Raw genomic sequence first — 18,667 nt, forward strand, 5'->3', positions numbered from 1 at the left:
GCCAGGATGGTCTCAATCGCCTGACCTTGTGATCTGCCCACCTCGGCTTCCCAAAGTGCTGGGATTACAGGCGTGATCCACCACACCTGGCCAGCATATAGATTTTTAGATCTTAAAGGAACCTTAAAACCTGATAATCAAAGCTAAATTTGGTAATTCAGATTCTCGTTTTATCACAGACAAGGAAACTCAGAGAACTTCTACAAATTTATGTTACTAGTCTAGACTCAAGATGAGAAATCAAGTCCTCTTCAGAGTTCTCCAAATTTGTCTGATCATATGAATCACCAGGGGACTTGTGAAATATGGATAAAACAAATTCTATCCACTCTGACCTACTAAATCGTAATCTTGAGGCATGGTGCCTGGGAATTTGTGTTTTAACAAGGCCCCAAGCAACATGAGTGTTTACGATCAGGTAATTTTGGGGGACATTGCATCTGGTTTGCAACTCACTCATCTTTCCATCTTGACACTTGCCCTTCATAATTGCCACAATTTATGGCATTTTAAAGACTAAAATGCTCACATTTTATAAAATTAATTAGGCAGAAGGTTTTGAATAGTGAATGAAGGCAAAGTTGTGGACTTAACCTTAATCATCCAATTTACCCTAATTTATGTTCAAGTTGAAGCACTTCAACTTTCAGTCTGTGTCAAATTATTGTGAGGTTGATTTTCATAAGGGTTCTTTTTAGCATGGCATTTGGTTTCTTGAAATCTGAAGACCTCTTGGCTACAGTTAACCCAGTGTATGCTCAATAATCTCTTCCTGGAGAATGTAAACATTCCATTATCCAGTCACCTTTGAAAAAAGACCACTTTCACCAAAAAAGAGCCTCATAACTCACATTTTATAGATGATGAAATGGGCACTCAGAGAAGCTAACTGATTCACCCAAGGTCATATAGCTGTACTGTGGCAGGGCCAAAACACAAACCTGTTCATCTATCTTGTGTTGACTGAGCATCTGCTTCCCCTGGGAAATACACTCACTGATGGGGATACAAAGGTGCAGAAGACTTGGTCTCTACCCCAAACGAAGCCCGGGTCTTCAGTTGCAAAATAAGTCAGACAGCCTGAAGATGCTGGGCCAACACTAATGTCACTTGAACTTCATCAGAGCAAGTAGCTTTTAATTTTGACTCCCATATTTATTAAAACAGTCCTTGGGACTGTTTCAGAAGAAAGAGATGTTGCAAAGTGTTATCCTAGAGACTTGCTTTGCTTGATCTGACAACCCTTACATATATTTATATTGTCAGTTAAAAATTGGGAAAGTTCACATTTAAAAAATCTAGACTTCTGGATTATATTGAAAAAAGAAAACAAAAACAAAAACACCTCAAGATCTCTTCTTACTGGACCAGCGTTCCCTTGCTGTGATAATTCTTTGGAGGTAAGGCGCTATTGCCTACTTTATTTGGGCTGGTGCTAGCCAATTCAACATAGTTCCTAACCAGCACCTTTTACTCACTCCTACTGCTTACCCTATTCCCAAAGTAATTAAGTTGGCTAAGCCTGGCAACTAACTTCCGGGGCCACAGTTGTTGTCTGAACCATGCTTGACGGCAGGTGGCAGCAGTAAGCTGTTTTATTACCGTTTCTCCTCCAAGTTGGAAGGATGTACTGCAGCCCCAATCGGCTTCAGCGATTTTTCTTTCATTTCTCTGAAAAAACAAAACGAAAACCCAAGGTCATCAGGTTTTAGTTGAGTCATATTTTGACAAAGTAAGTTATGAAAAAGAGATTTAGTGTTAGTAGTGAGAAAAAGCCCATTGTGTGTAACAGGAATCTACCAGGAAAAAAAGCTGGCTGGCTACCAGGAAGAAAAGTCTTGAAGCTGAGAGACAGGGAAGCTGACTTGCAGCCACTAGTTGGGGAATCTCTTTCTCACACCACATAATGAAAATTAACTCAGATGAGTCATAGGCCTAAATGTAAGAGCTAAAACTTTAAAACCCTTAGGAAAAAAAACCATAGGAGTAAACGTTTGTGACCTTGTATTAAGAAATATTTTTTTAGACATAACACAAAAGCACAAGCAACAAAAGAAAAAAATAGAAAAATGAGACATCAAAATATAAGACTTTTGTGTTTCAAGGTACATCATCAAGAAAAGAGACAGCCTCCAGAATAAGAGAAAACGTTTGTGAATCATTGATCTCATAAAGGACTTGTATACAAAATATATAAAGAACTCTTGTAACAGTACAATAAAAAGAAGACTGACCCAATTAAAAATGGTTAAAAGATCTGAACAGACATTTCTCCAAAGTATACAAAAGTTAACAAGCATATAAAAAGATGTGCAACATCATTTGTCAACAGAGAAATGTAAATCAAACAATAATGAGATATCACTTCACTCCTCATGGTTAAGGATGGCTACTTAGGATGGCTAAGATACAGACAATAACAAGTGCTGACACTGATGTGAAGAAGTGAGAAACTTCATAACTGCTGATGAGATTGTAAATGGAGCAACTGTTTTGGAAAACAGTTTGGCAATTTCTCAAAATGTGACCCGGCAATTCCATTCCTTGATATACAGCCAAGAGAAATGAAAACATGTACACGCAAGAGTTGTACACGGAGATAAATAGCAGCATTTGTTAACAATAGCCAAAAGATGAAAACAACATGTCTATCAATTGGTGAATGGATAAACAAAATGTGGTAAGCAGTGCCCCCTTATCTGTGGTCTTGCTTTCCGTGGCTGCAGTTATCTGTGGTAAACTTCAGTCTGAAAATAGTAAATGGAAAATTCTAGAAATAAGCAATTCATATGTTTTAAATTGCATACCATTCTGAGTGTGATGAAATCTGGCATCATCCCACTCTGTCCTGCCTGGGACATGAATCATTCCTTTGTCTAGCGTCTCCACACTATATGTTACCTACCTGCTAGTCACTTGGTCATCTCAGGCATCATAGAACTTATGTTCAAGTCATCCTTATTTTACTTAATAATGGCTCCAAAATGCAAGAGTAGTAATGCTGATTCAGATATGCTAAAGAGAAGCCATCAAGTGCCTCTTTTGACTCAAAAGGTAAAAGTTCTTGTCTTAATAAAGAAAGAAAAAAGATTGTATGCTGAGATTGCTAAAATCTATGGTAGGAATGAATCTTCTATCTGTGAAATTGTGAAGAAGGAAAAAGAAATTTATGCTAGTTTTGCTGTCACACCTCAAACTGCAAAAGTTATGGCCACAATGCCTGTTAAGGGCTTAGTTAAAGTGGAAAATTCATTAAATTTGTGGGTGGAAGACATCAATAGAAACATGTTCTGACTGATGGCAATTGAGTTCGGTACCATCGAGGTTTCAGGCGTCCACTGGGAGGCTTGGAATATATCCCCTCCAGATAAGGGAAGTCTACTGTGTATCCATACAACAGAGTATTATTCAGCCAGAAAAAGAATGAAATACTGATACATGCTACAACATGGATCAACTTTGAAAACATTAAGCTAAGTAAAAGAATCCAGTCACAAAATAGTTCTATTTATGTGAAATGTTCAAAATAGGTAATTATACGGCAACAAAAACTAGATTAGTGGTTGCCAGGGGCTGCAAGAAGAAATTGGAGTGACCCTAATGGATATTTATTTTTCCCCAGGAGAGTTGAGAAAATATTCTGAAATTAGACTCAGCGAACGTACTAAAAGCAACTGAATTATACACTTTTAAAGAGTGAATTTTATGGTATGTGAATACAGTTATTCACATACAGTTATTTTTAAAAAAGGGAATGAGATGTTAGTCCCTTGCAGTGTGTCAGGATCAATGGTAAAAAAAAAAAAAAAAGTTTTATGACACTGAGGAAATATGGTTCAGTGTGGGTGATTTTTAGGTGAATGGATATGGGTTAAAGCAGCTGTGACTCTGGCTCAGACCCCCTTCTCCGGCTTTTGGAGGGTCTTTCTTATAACCTGGCTTTCTGTTGGGTTCCATCTTTGAGAAGTCCTGGCAGGAGATCTGTGAAAGGAAGGCAAAGGTCAGGGTGTTTAGTCACCCAGCTCACTCCCTGCAGGGTCTCTGCGGGATGGCTAAACTCACAATATTTAATAGATGACTCTCACAATATCTCCACCTCTCATCAACTAACTTTGCCCACGTCCTCTCCTCCCTCCTACAGGACTAGCAGTAGTAATAACTTCACCATTATTCATCTGGGGTCCTCTACCATCCCTCGTGATTTTCCTATGCCCTACCCACGTATTTCATAATAGTCCTTTTATTAAATTTTCCTAAATTGTCTCATATGAATGTGCTATCTGTTTTTTTGCTACCACTCTGACTAATACACTCATTAGCCTTCACATCCATTATCTCAGTTAATTCTCACCACAACGTTATGAGGTAGATATTACTATTAACCCTGTCTTACAGATTTGCAAATATGAGGCTAAGAGAGTTTAAGTAACATGCCCGAGGACCTTCTGACTCTAGGACTGTGGCTTCAATACACTATATGAATTTGTTTCCTTTTTTTTTCCCACTTTGGTGGTATCCCTGCATCCAGATCCAAGCAATCTGATACACTCTGACCAGTTTATTCTTCCCAAAACATTCATCCAAGGCCCTCTAGGATCTGGCTTCTGTCTATTTTTTATCTCCCCCTGCTTCTTCACTGTACAAGTATTCCAGTCAAGCTAAACTGAGCTATTCAATTTTTTCTAAACACACCTTATTAGTCCTACCTCATTCTTGTAATCATAAGGTGCCCCAACCCTGGATTTCTCTCCTCACCCCAGTCCCATATTCTTCTCTGCGGTTTTCAATTTTCCTTTTACTTTGAGGCCCAACTGAAATCCTCCTTCCTCCACAGAGTCTGGCTAATCCTGGTCTGCCACTTTCTAGTAAGTGACCTTAAGCATGTCATCCTAACCTCTCTGAGTCTCAGAGAGTTTGAGCGTTAAATCAATTCTTGGTCCACTGATCTCAAAATACTAATATTTACTGTTCTCAAAATGGCCACCTAGCCTAGGGACTCTTCTTCTCTTCAACAACTTGATCAAGTTTTCACAGTGTTGTCTTGTGTTAAATATCTGCCTTTTTAAAATGGTTGCATAGTATGTGAACCCCTTTCCAATTTGGAGGACTTGTCCATTGCATTTTTTTTTTTTTTTTGAGACGGAGTTTTGCTCTTGTTGCCCAGGCTGAAGTACAACGGTATGATCTTGGTTCACTGCAACCTCCACCTCCTGGGTTCAAGCGATTCTCCTGCCTCACTTGGCCTTCTGAGTAGCTGGGATTACAGGTATGTGCCACCACGCCCGGCTAATTTTGTATTTTTAATAGAGACGAGGTTTCTCCATGTTGGTCAGGCTGGTCTTGAACTCCCAGCCTCAGGTGATCCGCCCGCCTTGGCCTCCCAAAGTGCTGGGATTACAAGCATGAGCCACCACACCCAGCCCATTGCATACATCGTGATGGAAGAAAAGGCCCTGCCTGCCACTACAGAGACCAAGAGGAGCCAGACATTCCTACTCCCTTCTCCCAACTACAGGCACATGACCTAGGTTCAGCCACATGACTTAGATGTTTAGCTCCTTCCCAGGACTTTGAATGTGGAGGAGGTGGATACAGGGACAATTGGAAATTTCTCTCTAGCCATAGTTTCACCATCCTCCACAGGCTATAGCATGGTTTAGTATTAATAGTTTGAGAACTTCAGTGTGCAACAGAAACTCCTTGGCATGATATACGTATGTGGGGGTAGGGGGGCGGGGAAGTGTCTTTGTTAAAATACAGGTTCCGGTGCCCTACATTGACCTGCTAAATCAGGATCCCTGGGAGAGGGGCACAAAAATCTTTATTTTTCAGAAACTCCTAAGGGCCTTGATGATGCTGATACCCACTAAAGTTTGAAAACCGCAGCTCTAGGACATCTGTAGATAATATGTATAATATGTTATTCGGGTCATATTCATTCTTTCCTTCTTTACCCGTAGCTGTACAGTATCTTTCATTATTTGGTTCTACAGAAGATTAGATCTGTTTTCTCTTTAGAGTCTTTTGCTTTATTTTTCCCCTAAGAATACTCTTTACATAACCGCCACCCAGCGTACGTTAAATACCCACCCCCCCACACACACATCCTGCTCTGACATGTTGAGACATAAACAGGGCTTATATGTCATCAATCATTCCTCTTATTTCTAATTCTTCTAAGAGCAGGAATTTGCTCAGCTTACATAAACCTCTTCCAAGTTCCCAGTCTTTTAAGAATTTAATTTACATTCTTGACACAGCATGGTTGGAAATGATGACAATTTTCAGTGCACTTTGCAAGACTTGTTATTTCTTTCACATAAATCCTATCGATTTTATGGGCATCTTTAATTTTTTGGTTTAGTGTAAACTGGATTGATGGTATGACTTTATCTCAGTGTTTCCAATCCTTTATCATACTAATGTTAACCACTTGATTTCATAGGTCATTCTGATTACTTCTCTTTCCTAAGACATTTGAAAATCTCTCCCCAGTCCCTGATCTTTCTTTACATATTGGAGGAAGACATTACTTTCTCTGCTATAGATCTTTTCAGGGGCACGTGCATTCTTCATAAATTGGATCTTTTATTACTTTGAATACAAAACCATAATAAGCCTTCTTGCCACACCTCTTGTCTTTTTGACATTTTTATTATAATCTTGGGTAAGTTAAAAATTAACATGGGTCTCTGTTCCTACTCTAAAAGAAGAAGATTGAAATTAAGGCTCTCTAAAGGACCTTCTAGACAGTTTGTGCCTACAAAGCACTGGGGAGTTAGACATCAGAACTCAGCACTGGCAAGCAAATATGAAAGTTTCAGTAAGTCAAAGCATTCTTGAACATTATAGAGCAAGGTTTATAAAACTTGCCTCATACCAAGAATACATTCAGAAGATTGTTTTTTAAATGATGATTCTCTGCACTCTCCCATGCCCATAGATTCTGATTCAGCAGGTCTGGGAACAGGACTGGAAATTTACGTTTTTAAACAAGGGCCCCAAGCAATTCTTATAATCAGGTAAGCTTAGGAGACATTACTAAAAGAATGGAATATGATGCAGAGTTCTGTTTGTAAGCTTTATTTTTTATTGAAGTATAACATACATACAAATTGCATTTTTACAAAGTGAACACAACTGTGTAATCCACACCAAATCAAGAAAAAGAATATTACCAGCACCCTAGAAGCTCTCCAGTGTGCCCATGCTCCTTAACTACTTCATCTAATAGTAGCCACAATCCTCATTTCTCCCATCCAAGTACTAACCAGGTCTGACGCTGCTTAGCTTCTGAGATCAGATGAGACTGGGTGCGTTCAGAGTGGTATGGCCATAGACAGCACAATCCTCATTTCTAACACCATTGATTGGTTTTGGCTGTTTTTGGACTTTGTGTGAATGGAATAAAATACCATGTACTCTTCTGTGTTTGATTTCTTTCTCTTACTGTTATTTTTGTGAGATTCGCATTGCTCCCTGAATGACAGTTAGTTATTCTTATTGCCATTCTGTTGCATGAATATACTACTATTTATTTATCCATTGTATTGTTGAATTGTTTCCATTTTGGGGCTACCATGAATAGTATGACTATAAACTTTCTTGTACATGTCTTCTGGTGCACAAATACACTCATTTCTTTTAGGTATATACTCAGGAATGGAATTGCTGGGTCACTGGATATGTGTATTCTTAGCCTTAATAGATACTGCCAAACAGTTCTCCAAAGTGGTTGTTCAAATTTTCACTCCCTTGTGCAGTGTATGAGAGTTCCAGTTTTCCACTTCCTTGCCAACACATGGTTTTGTCAGTTTTTGATTTTAGGCATTTTATTGAGTATGCAGTGGTATCTAGTCATATATTTAATTTACATTTCCCTGATGACTAATGAAGTTGTTACTGCAGGGTTTTAAGGTCTGAAGAAAACTAGCATGTTTTCTGAAACCAATGAGAACAAAGACACAACACCAGAATCTCTGGGACACATATAAAGCAGTGTATAGAGGGAAATTTATAGCACTTAATGCCCACAAGAGAAAGCAGGAAAGATATAAAATTGACACCCTAACACCACAATTAAAAGAGCTAGAGAAGCAAGAGCAAACATATTCAAAAGCTAGCAGAGGCAAGAAATAACTAAGATCAGAGCAGAACTGAAGGAGACAGAGACACAAAAAATCCTTCAAAAAATCAGTGAATCCAGGAGCTGATTTTTCGAAAACAGCAACAAAATTGATAGACCGCTAGCAAGACTAATAAAGAAGAAAAGAGAGAAGAATCAAATAGACACAATAAAAAGTGATAAAGGTGATATCACCACCGATTCCACAGAAATACAAACTATCATCAGAGAATACTATAAACACCTCTACACAAAAGGATATGAACAGACATTTCTCAAAAGAAGATATTCATACAGCCAACAGACACATGAAAAAATGCTCATCATCACTGGCCATCAGAGAAATGCAAATCAAAACCACAATGAGTTACCATCTCACACCAGTTAGAATGGCAATCATTAAAAAGTCAGGAAACAACAGGTGCTGGAGAGGATGTGGAGAAATAGGAACACTTTTACACTGTTGGTGGGATTGTAAACTAGTTCAATCATTATGGAAAACAGTATGGCAATTCCTCAAGGATCTAGAACTAGAAGTACCATATGACCCAGCCATCCCATTACTGGGTATATACCCAAAGGATTATAAATCATGCTGCTATAAAGACACATGCACACGTATGTTTATTGCGGCACTATTCACAATAGCAAAGACTCGGAATCAACCCAAATGTCCATCAGTGACAGACTGGATTAAGAAAATGTGGCACATATACACCATGGAATACTATGCAGCCATAAAAAAAGATGAGTTTGTGTCCTTTGTAGGGACATGGATGCAGCTGGAAACCATCATTCTCAGCAAACTATCGCAAGAACAGAAAACCAAACACCGCATGTTCTCACTCATAGGTGGGAACTGAACAATGAGATCACTTGGCCTCGGGAAGGGGAATATCACACACCGGGGCCTATCATGGGGAGGGGGGAGGGAGGAGGGATTGCATTGGGAGTTATACCTGATGTAAATGATGAGTTGATGGGTGCTGACGAGTTGATGGGTGCAGCACAGCAACATGGCACAAGTATACATATGTAACAAACCTGCACGTTATGCATATGTACTCTAGAACTTAAAGTATAATAATAAAAAAAAATCCAGAAGAAATGGATAAATTCCTGGACACACACACCCTCCCAAGACTAAACCAGCAAGAAGTGGAATCCCTGAATAGACCAATAACAGGTTCTGAATTTGAGGCAGTAATTAATAGCCTACCAACCAAAAAAAGTCCAGGACCAGACGGATTCACAGCAGAATTCTACCAGAGGTACAAAGAGGAGCTAGTACCATTCCTTCTGAAACTATTCCAATCAATATAAAAAGAAGGAATCCTCCCTAATTCATTTTATGAGGCCAACATCATCCTGATACCAAAGCCTGCCAGAGATACAACAAAAAAGAGAATTTTAGACCAATATCCCTGATGAATATCGATGCAAAAATCCTCAATAAAATACTGGCAAACCGAATCCGGCAGCATATCAAAAAGCTTATGCACCACGATCAAGTTGGTTTCATCCCTAGGATGCAAGGCTGGTTCAACATATGCAAATCATTAAATGTAATCCATCATATAAACAGAATCAAAGACAAAAACCGCATGATTATCTCAATAGATGCGGAAATGGTCTTCGACAAAATTCAACAGCCTTTCATGCTAAAAACTCTCAATAAACTAGGTATTGATGGGACGTATCTCAAAATAATAAGAGCTATTTATGACAAACTCACAGCCAATATCATACTGAATGGGCAAAAACTGGAAGCATTCCCTTTGAAAACTGGCACAGGACAAAGATGCCCTCTCTCACCACTCCTATTCAACATAGTGTTGGAAGTTCTGGCCAGGGCAATCAAGCAAGAGAAAGCAATACAGCATATTCCAATAGGAAGAGAGGAAGTCAAATTGTCCCTGTTTGCAGATGACATAATTGTATATTTAGAAAATCCCATTGTCTCAGCCCAAAATCTCCTCAAGCTGATAAGCAACTTCAGTAAAGTCTCAGGATACAAAATCAATGTGCAAAAATCACAAGCATTCCTATACACCAATAACAGACAAACAGAGAGCCAAATCATGAGTGAACTCCCATTCACAATTGCTTCAAAGAGAATAAAATACCTAGGAATCCAACTTACAAGGGATGTGAATGACCTTTTCAAGGAGAACCACTGCTCAATGAAGTAAAAGAGGACACAAACAAATGGAAGAAAATTCCATGCTCATGGATAGGAAGAAACAATATTGTGAAAATGGCCATACTGCCCATGGTAATTTATAGATTCAATGCCATCCCCATCAAGCTACCAATGACTTGCTTCACAGAATTGGAAAAAACTACTTTGAAGTTCATATGGAACCAAAAAAGACCCTGCGTTGCCAAGACAATCCTAAGCCAAAAGAACAAAGCTAGAGGCATCATGCTACCTGACTTCAAACTACACTACAAGGCTACAGTAACCAAAACAGCATGGTACTGGTACCAAAACAGAGATATAGATCAATGGAACAGAATAGAGCCCTTGGAAATAATACCACACATCTACCACCATCTGATCTTTGACAGACCTGACAAAAACAAGAAATGGGGAAAGGATTCCCTATTCAATAAATGGTGCTGGGAAAACTGGCTAGCCATATGTAGAAAGCTGAAACTGGATCCCTTCCTTACACCTTATACAAAAATTAATTCAAGATGGATTAAAGACTTAAATGTTAGACCTAAAACCATAAAAACCCTAGAAGAAAACCTAGGCAATACCATTCAGGTCATAGGCATGGGCAAGGACTTCTTGACTAAAACACCAAAAGCGATGGCAACAAAAGCCAAAATAGACAAATGGGATCTAATTAAACTAAAGAGCTTCTGCACAGCAAAAGAAACTACCATCAGAGTCAACAGGCAACCTACAGAATGGGAGAAAATTTTTACAATCTACCCATCTGACAAAGGGTTAATATCCAGAATCTACAAAGAACTTAAACAAATTTACAAGAAAAAATCAAACAACTCCATCAAAAAGTGCGCAAAGGATATGAACAGACACTTCTCAAAAGAAGACATTTATGCAGCCAACAGACACATGAAAAAATGCTCATCATCACTCGCCATCAGAGAAATGCAAATCAAAACCACAATGAGATACCATCTCACACCAGTTAGAATGGCAATCATTAAAAAGTCAGGAAACAACAGGTGCTGGAGAGGATGTGGAGAAATAGGAACGCTTTTACACTATTGGTGGAACTGTAAACTAGTTCAACCATTGTGGAAGACAGTGTGGCGATTCCTTAAGGATCTAGAACTAGAAATACTATTTGACCCAGCCATCCCATTACTGGGCATATACCCAAAGAATTATAAATCATGCTGCTATAAAGACACATGCACACATATGCTTATTGCAGCACTATTCACAATAGCAAAGACTTGGAACCAATCCAAATGTCCATCAATAATAGGCTGATTAAGAAAATGTGGCACATATACACCATGGAATACTATGCAGTCATAAAAAAGGATGAGTTCATGTCCTTTGTAGGGACAGGGACATGGATGAAGCTAGAAACCATCATTCTGAGCAAACTATCACAAGGACAGAAAACCAAATACCACATGTTCTCACTCATAGGTGGGAACTGAACAATGAGAACACTTGGACACAGGATGGGGAACATCACACACTGGGGACTGTTGTGGGGTGGAGGGAGGGGGGATAGCCTTAGGAAATATACCTAATGTAAATGACGAGTTAACGGGTGCAGCACACCAACATGGCACATGTATACATATGTAACAAACCTGCACGTTGTGCACATATACCCTAGAACTTAAAGTATAATAAAAAAATAAAAAAAGAAAACTAGCTAAAATAACAGCTTGATAAGCATTCCATTAATCAAATTTTGTTTTCCTGATGGCTCTTAGTAGAGTATATGCCACATTTGAGTTGTTAAATAAATGTTTGTTGGATGAGTGTCCAGTGAGTAAAATAAAGGAAAGGATTCTTAACTGTTGCTTATAACTCTTCAGTTGACTTCACCAAGCCTTCAGAGCTTTGTTGAAGGGAAGAGCTGTGGAAAACCATTATTTAATGATGTAAAGGATCACAGCTGTTCAGCGATTCAGAGTTATTTACATAAGGAGCCTAGAAGACTGCAAGGTAAGTTATCAATAATTAAAAGGCCAGATTGGGTAGTGAAGAATCAGTTGAGAATTGCAGTGGAGAATTAACAAGTAGGGACTAAAATGTAAACTTCTTGTTTGTATCTCTTTAAATTATTCCATATAATGTGTATATTTCATATGTATAATTTGAGGCTAGTGAATACCACCAGTGCTCTAGTCATTTTTCAACAGATACTTATTGAACACCTACTAGATACCAGGCATTGTGTTAAATAATGGTAAAATGAAAAGAGTATAGGCTTTGGACATCAGTACACCTGGTTTGAATCCCTGATATTCTGCAAGTTATTTGGCCTCTCATAGTCTTAACTTCCTCATTTATAAAACATAATTGTAATGCTTATCATGCAGGTTGTTGTGAGGATTAAAGAAAGGAAAGCATGTAAAGTGCCCGGTACATGAAAGGCACATAATACCTTAGTTCCCTACAACACTTATCAGAGTGTGATTTATATTATAAGAGTATGCATTCTGTCTCCCCCTTCAGATCGTGAGTTCCTTAAGAGGAGGGGGAATCCCACTCATCTTTGTAGCCTTCAGACCCTAACAGAGTTCCTGGAATGTACTGAAAGTTAAATAAATGTTTGCAGAATTAAAGATCCACTCCCTTCTGTCCAGAAACTTACAAGCCAATAGGCAAGCTAAGAGATTCACATAAATAACTATAGTAGAAGGCAGAATATAATGACTAGCATGTGAAAAGTACAAGCAAAGTGCTTTGGAAGCTGGGAAGAGGGAAATGAAAACGTCTGAATGTCTGACTGTGTAGGTCAAAGAAAGCTTCATGGAGAGAACCTGAAAGATAAGTACAATTTTTAATAGACAAATATAATAGGAAAGACATTTCAGGCAGAGGGAGCGCTGTTGGCCAAGATTATGAAGTGTGTTATTATAAAATATAAGCTTTTTATTTTAAAAGTTTTATATTTTCAGAAAAATTGCAAAGCTAGCACAGAGAGTTCCTGTATACTCTGCACCCAGTTTTCCCTATTTTAACATCTTACATTAGTATGTTATATTTGTCACAATTAATGAACCAATATCGATATATTATTATGAAATAAAGTCCTTTACTTTATTCATATTTTCATAGTTTTTATCTAATATTGTTTTTCTGTTCCAGGACCTCATTCAAGATACCACAATACATTGAGTTGTCAAGTCTAAATGTTGGGCTTCTCTTGTTTGTGATATTTCTCAAATTTTCCTTGTTCTTTATGAAGTTGACAGCTTAATGGAGTACTGGTAAGGGATTTTTTAGAATGTCTCTCAAGTGAGATGTGTCCAGTGTCTTTCTCATGATTAGATTGGGGTTACGTGTTTTGGGGAGAAGGTCACAGTGGTAAATACCATTTTCATTACATTATATTAAAGGTACATACTATCAACATGACTTATTCCTGTTGATGTCAACCTTGATCACCAGGTTGAGGTAGTATGTGTCAGGTTTCTTCACTATAAAGGAATACTTTTTACCCTCTTTTCATACTCTACTGTTTGGAAGGAAGTCACTATGCACAGCCCACACTTAGATAATTGAGAGCTATGCTTCACCTCCTTGAGAGTATCTACATAAAATATTTGGATTCTTCTGCATGGAGACTATTTATTCATCCATTTATTTATGGCAGTATGAACACCTACTTATTTTATACTTAGAGTTATAATCCAATAATACATTTTATTCTGTTGTTTAAATTGCTCCAGCTTTGGTTATGGGGAACTCTTTCAGTTGGCCTTTATATCTCCTTGAGATACCCTCATCATTGTGGGATTTTTTTAGTGCTTTGTTACGGAGAATGGTTTTGGAAACCATGATCTAGGCACTAGGCGTGCTCATTGCTACTGGGATGTTAGGTTCACTTTTAAATAATTTGCAGCAGTGGAAGAGCTTTCTATTTCCTCTTCCTGTCAGATGAGAATTTATTTGGGTCATATGTTACTTTTTTCTACTTTATGATCTGTGATGCTGTTTTTCCTTTCCCTAAGTAATCAGCCTCATTACCTAGGTCTAGTGACTTCAGAGTAGCAGGGAAAGGATTGATAAAAACCTTTATTTACACCAAATGCATGCATGCACATCACAAGTATTTTATCCTTGTTTGTCACCTGTTCAATAAGATAAGAGGGATTTTCCTTAGGTGCCAACAGCTTTGTCATTCAACTCCCTGTGCCAAGAAACAGGCACCAAAAAGTTGTTTTATTTTATTATTTGCAATTTTATAACCTATTCTATAACACAGACCTCTTAGAAATACATTTTGCAAAAACCACACTAAATTGTTCAATTTGCCTATTTTTCTTTTAAGAAAACATTTTAACTATCAGAAATAGCATGGATTTTCTGCAGATTCAAAAGAACTCCTCTTTCTCTCATACCCATTTGAAACATTTGTAGATGCAAATTTATCTAAGATTTAGATGTTATGTATCAAGCAACTACAACATGTATAGCATTTGTAGTCTACATTTTACTGTTTGACCCTGAAAATATCATGTTGGGAGACAGTTCTCCATGAGTTTTTCTTGTTCCTGCATGTCTTACAAACAAAACACCGATTGCCCTTTGTTCTGGACTATCTTTTCAAGGATTTTTATGATACGGCTCACATGACTGGAGGAACACCAGGATCCTTTGTCTCACGCTGATTTAAATAAAACAACATGGATATACGTGGAGTGATTTTAAGGAGTGGAGAGTTTAATAGGCAAGAAAGAAAGAGGCTCCCTGTACAGAGACAGAGGGAGGGGGGCTCCAAGCAGAGAGAGGAAAGCCAGAGTGTGGCAGAAAACGGTTATATTAGGAGGCTGGAGGAGGCGGTGTCTGATTTACATAGGGTCCAGGGGATTGGTTTGACTAGGTATGTCATTCATGTAGCCCGCAAAAAAACTGTCCCTCCCACCCTAGCCTTTTAATATGCCAATGCAGGGTGCCATGATATTCTACACATGTGGGGATATCTGGGGGTGGCTGTGATGCTAGGCACAAGTGGTGACAAGAAGAAGGTGGGAATCGCCATATTGGATGGACTCAGTTTCTAATGGCCTGTATTTGCATATCAAAGCTTGCCGGCCTGGCCCATCAAGCAGTTTTTCTGCTAGACAAGAAATGTTTCTGGAGCTGGTTTAAAAGGAAAAAAAAAAAAAAAAGCCTTACCAAGGATCCGTTATCCTCTCTATCTGCCTAAAATAATTTCTTAATAACTCCTTTAATATTTGTATAGGAAACAACCTTACAAGATAGGGAAGGTATCTTCCAAAGGAAGAAAGCCCAATTTGCTTATAGCCTTAGAACACAGAAATAGTGATTCCCTCTGAAGCAAAAGACAGGCATAAAAATTTTGTGTTCCCTAAGCTTAGATTTTTTTCCTTTTAATGCGACCCAGTGAGTGTGAAAGTGTCATTTTTCCCTCTTCCTGTTACCCTGTAGGAACAGAGGCTTGAAAAACCAACATGAAATGCTGATACTCTGACTACTGCTATTGCCTTAGTAATAAACAGTCCTTTGTCTCTACCCTAGGAGTACTACATAGTTTACCAGCATCTATAAAACTGTGGCAAACTAAGTTTCATAGTTATTCACAGTTCTTAACAGTTTTGATGATGAGGTGGTGATGAGTTGGCAATGATGCTGATAGAGACAAGATTTTCTATAAGAGGAAGAATGAGGGCCTTATAGGCTAATAAATGGGATTTGGGGGCAAATCTATGTGAATCAGTAGCAGCTTGTTGACCAAATTTTATAGTCAACCATGCAATAAATGGTTCGTTACTTTATTTCCTGTGAGACATTGGGGAGGTGATTATAGGCTGATAATTGGAAAGTGAGTTTAAAGACCTCTGCGTGAATAGTGGTCTGGTTGTTACTAACTCTCCTATGCAAAAGGGATGTCTTCATTAATCTGGTGGTTACCCTAAGGCCCACTCCACTATAACCATCAGCACTAAGATGCAACCTGGATGGGCATAAGTTCTTGCCCTTTTTAGACAACAGTTAGAAAACCACTGTGGGTACAAACTAAACTAAGGGAGGAGACCACCCCCATATTGTCTTATGCCCAGTTTCTGCCTTCAGAGAAAGAAGAAATAAAAACCAAAAGGCAGAAATGAAATCCACAAGCAGACAGCCCGGTGCCACACCCTGGGCCTGATAGTTAAAGATTGACCCCAACCTAATTAGTTATGTTAGCTATAGATTACAGATACTGTATAGAAAAGCACTGTGAAAATCCCTGTCCTGTTCTGTTCCATTCTAATTACCAGTGCATGCAGCCCCAGTCACGTACCCCCTGCTTGCTCAGTCGATCACGACCCTCTCACGTGGACCCCCTTAGAGTTGTGAGCCCTTAAAAGGGACAGGAATTGCTTACTTGGGGAGCTCAGTTATTGGAGATGTGAGTCTTGTCGAAGCTCCCGGCTGAATAAAGCCCTTCCTTCTTTAACTCGGTGTCTGAGGGGTTTTTGTCTGCGGCTTGTCCTGCTACAAAACCAGGTGATTTTTTAAAATGTTGACTGCTTCACTTAGGAGATTGGGTTTGTGGGCAATGTAATGCTTGTTAAGGAAGAAAAGCAATAGCTGGGCCATCTTACAGGTCAACCGCTCCTTCAGCCTATCAATTCAACCTTATAACCTGGCTGCTTATAAGAACATTTAGGTACTCTCTGAGAGATTTCCTTGAGACAACCAAACTCCCATGGAAAACCATAGATGAGGTATTTACTAGTAGTCAGGATCTTATTGGCCTGGATTGGGTTCATGATGTTGATGAAGGTGATCCACTGGAGAATGAAAAATTGATCCAAATAAATCTAGATAAATTCTGGTGACCAGCCCTGCTGTTTTAGAAAATTCTCTTCACTCTAATAGTGAAATTGGCCCCAAACTTAGAAGATGTTATGGCAATGGTGCTCTAGATGTCCTGGATTAAAGCTGACTTTAAGGCAATTTGCTGTTGTTTAAGTGAAGCCTAGGTCAGCCAGAGGATGTAAATCTCACAGTCCAAACCAGAAAGCAATGTGTCTGTTGCTATGTCTGTGGCTGCTGTTCTTGAGGCTAAAATAAATGGTGTCAGTTATGAGGGACTTGCTACTCAATATAAAGCATTAGACAAATTGAAAACATTGGAAATTCATTTGGTTGAGTCATGAGTTGCTGCCATGCCAATAAAAACTAAAAGTTAATGCAAAGCCTTGTTGAATGACACAGGGCTTCTCTTTCCTTACATGCCATCTGATCCCTCCCCATGCACCCCAATCTCAACTGTTTTAAAAATAAAAACAGAAATGTGACTGATTCCAAGGGGGATAAAAGGTCATAGACACTCATCTGAATATTCTGGGGAATTTGGGGGAGGGGAAGGACTCGAACTTCAATGGTTTTACTGGATATGGGTGCTGAAGTCACTATTCAACCTGAACCTGTGGAAGGAAAATGTGCCCAGATTCAGGTAATAGGGTTTAAGCAGGGTTTGCATTGGGGCCAGAAAAGCAATATCAGCTTCTAGGTGGGACCCTTTAGGCCAGTTCAATATACTATGATGCTGTTTCTGCATCTGAATGTATAGTAGGAATTAATGAACTATATTCTTGTACTTCTTTGTCTCATAAGTGGGGATTCTCTAAATTGTAAAGAGCTACATGTAGAGAAGTGGTAGTGAGACACTTTAATTGCTTTCTTCCCCTACTGTGCCGTCCAACAAAGACAGTATAGAATCCCTGGAAGAAGAGGAATTGTCTTGACTAATACCTAAAGGCAGCAGAGGTAGTAAAAGATACAATATTTCAACACAACAGTCTTGTATGGCAAGTGAAAAAGACTAACAGAAGCAGGAAGCCTACAGTGAATTATTACCCATCAGATTCAGTTTGTGACTGTAGTTGAATTCATTACATGGAATTATGCCACTTAGTGTACTGTTTTGAACATTGCCAATGACTTGCTCTGGATAGAGCAAGAGGCATCAAAGATCCAAGATCAAGAAAAGTTTGCATTCATGTAGCAAAACCTCAAACATGTATTTGTAGTCTTCCTCTAGGGATACCTAAACTTCCCTGCCATTTGACGCCAGCGAATAGGTCAGGATTTAGCATGGTGCCTCTACCCTCTGAAGTCCATAGTTTTCATGCTATAGATGATGTCCTGTTGATTGCTAAGTCAGACGCCTCAGTCTCAATAGCTCTGACTTTGGTGTTATCACACCTTTGCAAATAGAAAGGCTAGTAAACTCCAAAGAAATGTAGGGGTCTACTTGCCAAATGAAGTTTCTTGGGACAATGTGGGCAGATTCACAATGCTTAATCCCTCTGGCAATCAAGAAAAAGCTGTTTTTTCTTAAGCCCCAGGCATCA

The 18,667-nt window shown here is 38.8% G+C and overlaps 1 protein-coding gene across 4 annotated transcripts in view; it reads right to left on the reverse strand.

Moving 5' to 3' along the window:
- RAB9B (RAB9B, member RAS oncogene family) overlaps positions 1-18,667 on the reverse strand; it is an 86,074-nt gene that overhangs the window by 26,027 nt on the left and 41,380 nt on the right. For 2 of the 4 annotated variants that reach the window (XM_045383428.3, XM_045383426.3), the window contains exon 2: positions 1,603-1,671. The exons of the other annotated variants lie outside the window; for them this stretch is intronic. The gene's annotated coding sequence lies outside the window, so the exon portion shown is untranslated. The remainder of the gene's footprint in view (positions 1-1,602; positions 1,672-18,667) is intronic. 4 annotated transcript variants of the gene reach the window in all.

Source organism: Macaca fascicularis, chromosome X (assembly GCF_037993035.2).
Source record: "Macaca fascicularis isolate 582-1 chromosome X, T2T-MFA8v1.1".
NCBI lineage: Eukaryota > Metazoa > Chordata > Mammalia > Primates > Cercopithecidae > Macaca > Macaca fascicularis.